Source organism: Fukomys damarensis, unplaced genomic scaffold, assembly GCF_012274545.1.
Source record: "Fukomys damarensis isolate Sample0158 unplaced genomic scaffold, DMR_v1.0_HiC HiC_scaffold_25, whole genome shotgun sequence".
Classification (NCBI taxonomy): Eukaryota; Metazoa; Chordata; class Mammalia; order Rodentia; family Bathyergidae; genus Fukomys; species Fukomys damarensis.
In genome coordinates, this window is record NW_022900937.1 from 11,540,118 (window position 1) to 11,547,724 (window position 7,607).

Sequence of the window (7,607 nt, forward strand, 5' to 3'; positions counted from 1 at the left end):
AAAAAAAAAAAAAAAAAAAAAAAAAAAAGAGAGAGAGAGAGGGAGGGAGAAAAAACAAGAAAAATAATTTTAGTTGACAATATGATAAATTAAGCCCATCATGGTGGTGCACTCTTGTAATCCCAGCACTTGGAAGGCTGAGGCAGGAGGATGCCCAAGAGCTCAAGACCAGACTGGATTACAAAGCAAGACCCTGTCTCTCAAAAAAACAAAACAAAACAAGCAATATGATTAAACTGATTTTTGAATGTTAAACAAATCTTGTATTTCTGAGATAAACCTCATTTAATCATATTCTCAGATTCAATTCAACAATAAAATTTTATTGTTTTTTTGGAGTTGTTTTGAGACATATTCTTGCTAATGCTGCCCAGGTGGGCCTCAAATTTGAGATCCTCATACCTCTGCTTCCAAGTAGCTAGGATTACAGATGTGCATCAGCATGCCTAGCTGTTTAGAAATCTTATCTAGCCAGGCATGGTGGTGCATGCCTGAAATCCCAGCACTCGAGAGGCTGAGGCAGGACGATTGGTATGAGTTCGAGACCAGCCTGGGCTACATAGTGAGTTCCAGGTTAGTCTCAACTACACAGTGAGACCCTGTCTCAAAAAACAAAAATAGATAGATAGATAAAATCTTATCTACATTTATGATAAATACCAATTTATAGTTTTCTTGTATTATCTGTAAAGTCTGAGCACCAGGGTAAAAAAATAGGATGAGAGGAGAGATATCTCCTTCAATTTTCTGGACAAGTTTATATGGAATTGGTATTTCCTCTATGACTGTTTGGTAAAATTACCAGTGAAACCATCTTAGCCTAGAGTTTTCTTTGTGGAAAATTTTTAACTACAATTTCAGCTTTGTAAATAGATAAAAAGCTATTCATGGTATGTATTTCTTCTTGGGTGAACTTCAATTCTAAGCATTTAGCATTACAAATGTTCTCTAAGCACTGTGTTAGCAGCAACTCCCGAATTCTGTAATGTTGTGTTTTCATTTTCACTCTGCTCAGCATACTTTCTAATTCCCTTTTGACTTCTTTGATTCATGTGCTATTTAGAAGTCTGTTATTTAAGCCAGGTGTGTGGTGGGGCACACAGGAGGATCTCGAGTTCAAGCCCTGCCTGGTAACTTAGTAAGACCCTGTCTCTAAATAAAAGCTATAAAGGAATGGGATGTAGCTCAGTGCAAAGGGCCTGGGCTCACTCCTCAGTAACAACAAAAAAATTTGTAGTAATCTGTAAGTTTGAAAATGCTCAGGATTTTTCACTACATTTCTTTTTTTCCTTTTTTCTTTTTTTGGTACCGGGCATCGAATTCAGGTCTTTGTGCTTGCAAGGGAGGAGACAAAACCACTGAGCTAAATCCCTAGCCCTACTACATTTCTTTTAATGACTTCTAGTTTAACTCATCTACAGCCAGTAAACATAGTTTGTATGAAATCAATTCTCTTACATACACTGAGATTTCGTGATTTACAATGAAAGGTCTCTCCACAAATTCATATATCACTTATGCTTGACAAGAATGTGCTTTCTGCTGTCCTGAGGAGTAGGGTCTTGGCATGCCCATCTCTCCTTTTACTGGTGGGTGATTTATAAACATCAGTTAGGTCAGGATGGTCAACAGTACTTTTCCAGTCCTCTGTGCCCTTACTGATCTCCACGGTTTTCTATTATCGAGAAGCTCTGAAATCTGTTTACGGTTGAGACTTTGTCTATGTTTCTCCTTTGCCACTTTGTTTTTTGTCTTGTTTTGCCTTATCTTGTCTGAGACAGTCTCGCTACGTAGTTCAGGCTGGCTGCAAACTCACAGCGATACTCTTGCCTCAGGCTCCTTACCACTGGCTGGGATTACAGACACTTGTCACATCTGGCTCTTACGTGCATTACTGAAGCTCTGTTACCATACCCATAAAGACTTATGATCATCATGTCTTTTGGATTAATTCACTCCAGCATTATCAAGTGGCCTTTACCTTTTGTAGTATTTTGTTCTTTAAAATCTACTTTGTGAAGCTGAGGCAGGACCACAAGTTCAAAGCCAGCCTGGGCCCTGTCTCAAAAAAATAAAAAATAATCTACTTTGTGTGACATCAATATAGCCACCCCATGTTATTTTCCCTCTTGACTAGTATAGCGTTTCTCATAGCTTTGCTTTTAACCTATGTGTGTCTTTATATTTAAAATGAATTTCTGAACAAAGGGGTCAAAAATATATACTGAAGGAAAGGCAACCTCTTTGACAAATGGTGCTGGGAAAACTGGCTGTCCACATGCTGAAGATCAAACCTGGACCCATATTTCCCACCGTGCACTAAACTAAAACAAAAATGGATCAAAGATTAAATATTAAAATGGAAACACTGCTGGAAGAAAAGACAGGTAAACTCTTTAAGTCATAGGCATAGGCAGGAACTTTCTGAACAGAATACCAACTGCACAAGAAATAACATCAAGATCCACAAATAGGATTATATCAAATTAAATAACTTATGCATAGCAAAGGAAACAACAAGCAGATTGAAGAGATAACCTACAGAAAAATTCTTGTCAACTACATCTTGGATAGAGTAATATCTACACTATACAAAGAACTCAAAAGAAAAATTAGACCCTCCTAATAAAAGACCCAAGAAAAACTGAGCAACTGAAATGAACAGACACTTCTCAGAAGTACAAATGACCAATAAACTGATGAAAGAATGTTCAACATTGCTGGCCATTAGATAAATGCAAATTAAAACAATGCTACGAGTCCATCTTACTCCAGAAAGAACGGTTATGATCAAGAAATTAAATAATGCTGATGTGGTGGTGCACACCTGTAATCCCAGCACTTGAGAAGCTGAGGCAGGAGAATCACTGTCAAGTGTGAAGACAGCCTGGGCTACATAGCAAGACCCTGTCTCAAGAAAAAAGAAAAGAAAAAAAAAAGAAATCAAATAGTAACAAATGCTGGGGAGAGGTTTCAAGCAGTGTAAACTAACACAACCACTATAGAAGTCAATACGGAGATTCCTCAAAACACTCAAAATATAAATTTCACTTGACCCAGCTACTCCCCTTTAGGTATCAGTACCTTCCCGAAAGAGTGAAAAACATCACATTACACTGATAATGCATAGCGTGTTTACAGCTGGGCAATTCATAATAGCTAAATCCCAGAAGCGGCCTATGTCCTCCATCAACAGAGGAAATGGATTAAGAAAATGTGGTGTTTACATATAACAGAGAACTACTGTGCTATAAAAAGGGTAAATCTCAGCCATTTGTAGGAAAACAGATGCAACTTGGGACCATATATTTTTAAGGGAAATAAATCAGATACACAAGCTTCATATGAAAAACCCAAAGTATACATAAATTAAAAAGCAAAGCAAGAGATAGGTAATAGGAAACAGGAAGAGAGTGGAGGGGAAGGGTGATTTAAAAAGAATTAAGATGTGGGCTGGTGATTTAGCTTAGTGGCACCACATTTGCCTCCCATGCGAAGGTCATGAGTTCAGTACCAAAAAAAAAAAAAAAAAAAAAGAATTAAGATGTGTTCTGTACACATACCAACTCCCTACCATGAATGTAAGCATTATTACTACAAACATGTATTATTAACAATTTAAATTTAAAAAACAAAAAATAATGAGTTTCTAGTAGTTGGGTCTCTCTACCCAATCTGCCAATCACTGCCTATTAAATGATTGCTTAGATCATGTAAATTTAAAGTGGTCCCTGGCTCGGATGTGAGGCCCTGGGTTAGGTCCCCACCAATACCCAAAACATAAGCAAAATGGTTACTATGAGATCAGATTTAACTCTATCTCTCCCTATTAATCTCCCTATTGTTGTCTATTTGTATAATCTTTGTTCCCTTTCTCTGCCTTTTTTTAAACTCATTTTTTAATCTGTTTTATCTATGTCAAGTTATTAGCTGTACATTGTGCGCTACATTAACAGTGGCTGCTTTAGGTTTTCCAGTATCATCTGTAACTTAACCCAGCCTACTTTCCAGTGACACTGTATCACTTGGTATTATAAAGGTTAAGTATCCCAGTTTCAAAATGTAAAATGTTCCAAAAGCCCAAACCAGGTGTGCGTGCGTGCGTGCGTGTGTGTGTGTGTGTGTGTGCGCATTTGCAATTAAATCCAGGGCATCATGCATAAAACCCGTAACATCCTGAACTTCATGACAAGAGGAAAATTCCTCATCTGATCTCCCATGATAAGTCAAAATATACCAGCAAGCTGTGTCTGGTGGCCCTTACCTGGAATTCCAGCATTCGGAGAGGCTGGGGCAGGAGGATCAACAGTACCAGTACAGCCTGAGCAATGAAGCAACTTAGCAAGATCCTCTCACAGCTTAACGCAGAGGCCCCAGGCTCAAACCCCAGGACAAGGAGGGGGAAAAAAGGTACAAGCACTATAAAATGGTATCAAATTAACTATGGGCCACGTATATAGGATGTTTAAAACATAATTTTAAATTTGTGTTTAGGCTTGGATCCATTTTGCGTATGTAAATATCCCAAGATCAGAAAAAAGTCTGAATCTGAAACACTTCTGGTCCCAAGCAACTCTAACAAGGGCCCCTAAACCTATATAAAAACCTGACATTGATAGGGCCAGAGATTTAGCTCAGGGACACCATGTCTGCCTTGAGAGCACAAGGTCTTGAGTTTGATCCCCAGTACCGCAAAAACACCCCAAAAACCTGACATGAATATACTTTCAGTCTCTCCTCCTAGCATGTAGGCTATTGCCACAGTACAGTCTACTTATAACCCCAACATGATACTGTTTGTGTTTTAAATAGACAATTATCTCTTAAGGGGATTTAAATAAGAACAAAACCATACAGAGTTATCACTCCCAGCGCTCTTCATTCCTCTGTGCAGACCCACACTTGGCATCTCCATCTGGTATCCTTCCCTTTCTGCCTGGATGACTTCCTTTAACATTTCTTCCACTGGTGATAAACTTTTCCAGCTTTTTTGTCAGAAAATGACTTTCTTTTGTCTTTGCTTCTGAAAGATATTTTCAATGGGATCAAATGCTAGGTGGATGAGGTTAGCTTTTTGTTGTTGTTGTTAAGTACTTAAAAAGTCGCTCCAGCATGGTTTCATCTGTACCCTCCTGACAATAAACCCACTGCCATTCCTGCTCCTCTGACTACAATGTCTCCTTCTCTATCTTCCTCTTGATTAGTGACTGATGTGCTTTGGTGTAATCTTCATATTTCTTGAGCTCTCGTTTCTGTGAACAACTTGAATCTGTGAGCTTACAGGGTTTTTTTTCATCATTTCTTCAAATTCTCAGAATTATTTTCTCATTTTCCTCACCCTCTTGTCAAGAATTCTAATTATAAACATTTTAGTCTACTCAAAGTTTTCCTATAATCCACTAATGGTTTTTTCATCTTTTTTAAAAATGTCTTTTTTTCTCTTTCATGTTAGGTAACTTCTATGCTATGTCTTCTTTTTCACTAATATTCTTGGAAGATATAATCTGTTTCGAATTCCATCTAGCATATTTCCATCAAAAACATCACTGGGCATGTGTGTGTGTGTGTGTGTGTGTGTGTGTGTGTGTGGTTTTTGTGGGGCTGTTTCTTCTCATTTGGTTTTGGTACTGGGAATTAAATCGAAGATCATCACACTAAGCTAAATCTCCAGGCCTTTTTTATTTTTAGAGACAGGATCTAAGTTGCCAAACTACCCAGGCTAGGCTCTAACTTGAGATCCTCCTGCCTCAGCCTTCCAGATTGCTGGGATTATAGGTTGCACCAACACACCTGGCTAAAACCATCATAGTTTCATAGCCAAGAGTGCTGGCACATGCCCATAATCCTAGCACTCAAGGCTGATGCAGAAAGATCTTCAATTCAAGGCCAATCTGGTCTACATAACCAAGATGCTGTCTCAAAAAATATATATATCCAATCTATTTTCCATGTTCTTTTAGAATAATTTTAGGTTTATATGTTTTTTTTCAATAATTTAGATAAGAGAAAAGATCAAAACATCAAGTCCAGCACGCTGTCACACATCCTGCAAATCCCGGCAGTCGGGAAGGCTGAGGCACGACTGAAGTTCAAACCCAGCCTGAGCAATTTAGTCACTTTGCAAGACCATCTCAAAATAAAATTCTTTTTTTTTTCTTTTTTTGGTGCTGGGGATCAAACTCAGGTCCTTGCACTTTCAAGGCAGGCGGCAGAACCACTGAGCTAAATCCTCAGCAAAATAAAATAAAAATTAAAAAACTTTAAAAGGGCTGGGCTGGAGCTCAGGGTAAAAACCAAAAACAAAACAAGAATGAAGATGCAGTATAAGAAACCCTGACAGTTCCTTCCCTTCAGCAAGCCAAATGCTATATTCCCACTGCATTAATGAACCGGATGCCTCTTGAGTCTGAGGAGCAGCAGCACCTACGGGGCTTTCCAAGCTGCTACTGCTTCCACTTTCTTTTCAGCACCAAAAAAAGCTGCAAGTCAGGGCACAGATGAAGCATTTTGCCATTTCTGAAAATTTGGAACAGTAATTACTGCTGTGCTGGTGAAACAGGAGTGAGAAGCCTGACTATTTACATGGGTGGCAGAGTTATTAAACAAAGTCATCTTTTCTTTGTCCCACACACAAAGGAATTTTATAAAGCAACATAATGTTCACTTCCATTGGCAAAGAACCTGGATAACGATTTTCTGGATCTTTGCAACTGAGACAGGAGGTGATTCATGGGATTTAGTTGGGAAGGCTTAGAACGCTACGCAGGAACACACAGTTACAGAGCACACTTCATTATCATTGTCCTGTACAGAAGGCATCTATGAGTGCTTCAGTATTTATATGATCTCAATAATGTGAAAAACTGATTTAAACTGATACACTCAAGTAATATTTAATAATCTCTCTAATGAAGAGAGAAAAGAGTAAAAATACTGTATAAAAAGCAACCAGAGCCAGTAATACATAATCTCAGCTATTTGGGGTGTTGAAGTTGGAGGATTAAAGACACACAGTGCTTTCTTTAGCATTAGGAACACCCTGTCTCAAACTAATATTAAAAGGGCTGGAGTTGTACCTCAATGTTCCCTATGTTCAATTCCCAATACTGAAAAATAAATGAATAGAAAAATGCACTACCGTGGCAGACCACCATGACCACAGTCAAAGCAGGCTGTAACATGGAGCAGGCATTTCCCCCCATGGAGGCAATAATGTACTAGGGGCTGGACCAAAACCTACATGACTCACAGGAGCATGTTGGATGGTGACACAGGCTGGTACGGCTTCTGCGCCAATGGCTATGGCTGAGATCTAAGTCCTGATCTGTGAAGCTGCAGGGCTCTTAGTGAGATAACACTGCTGCCAAGGTCTGCAGGACCTTGGAGCTCCAATCCACATTCCATCCACAGAGCTGCCCATCCCTTCATTGTTTTAACCATAACCAACCTCTGATCAGTTCCACAAGTGTCTGATCCTTTCTGCAAGCCCTGCCTCTATCAGCTGATATCACCAGAGGCCAGGAGTCCCTCTACCCTATTCTTCTTACCCACGCCTGCATGATCCATAAATACCGATGGACCTGGTTGGTTAGGGTCCTTGCCACGTG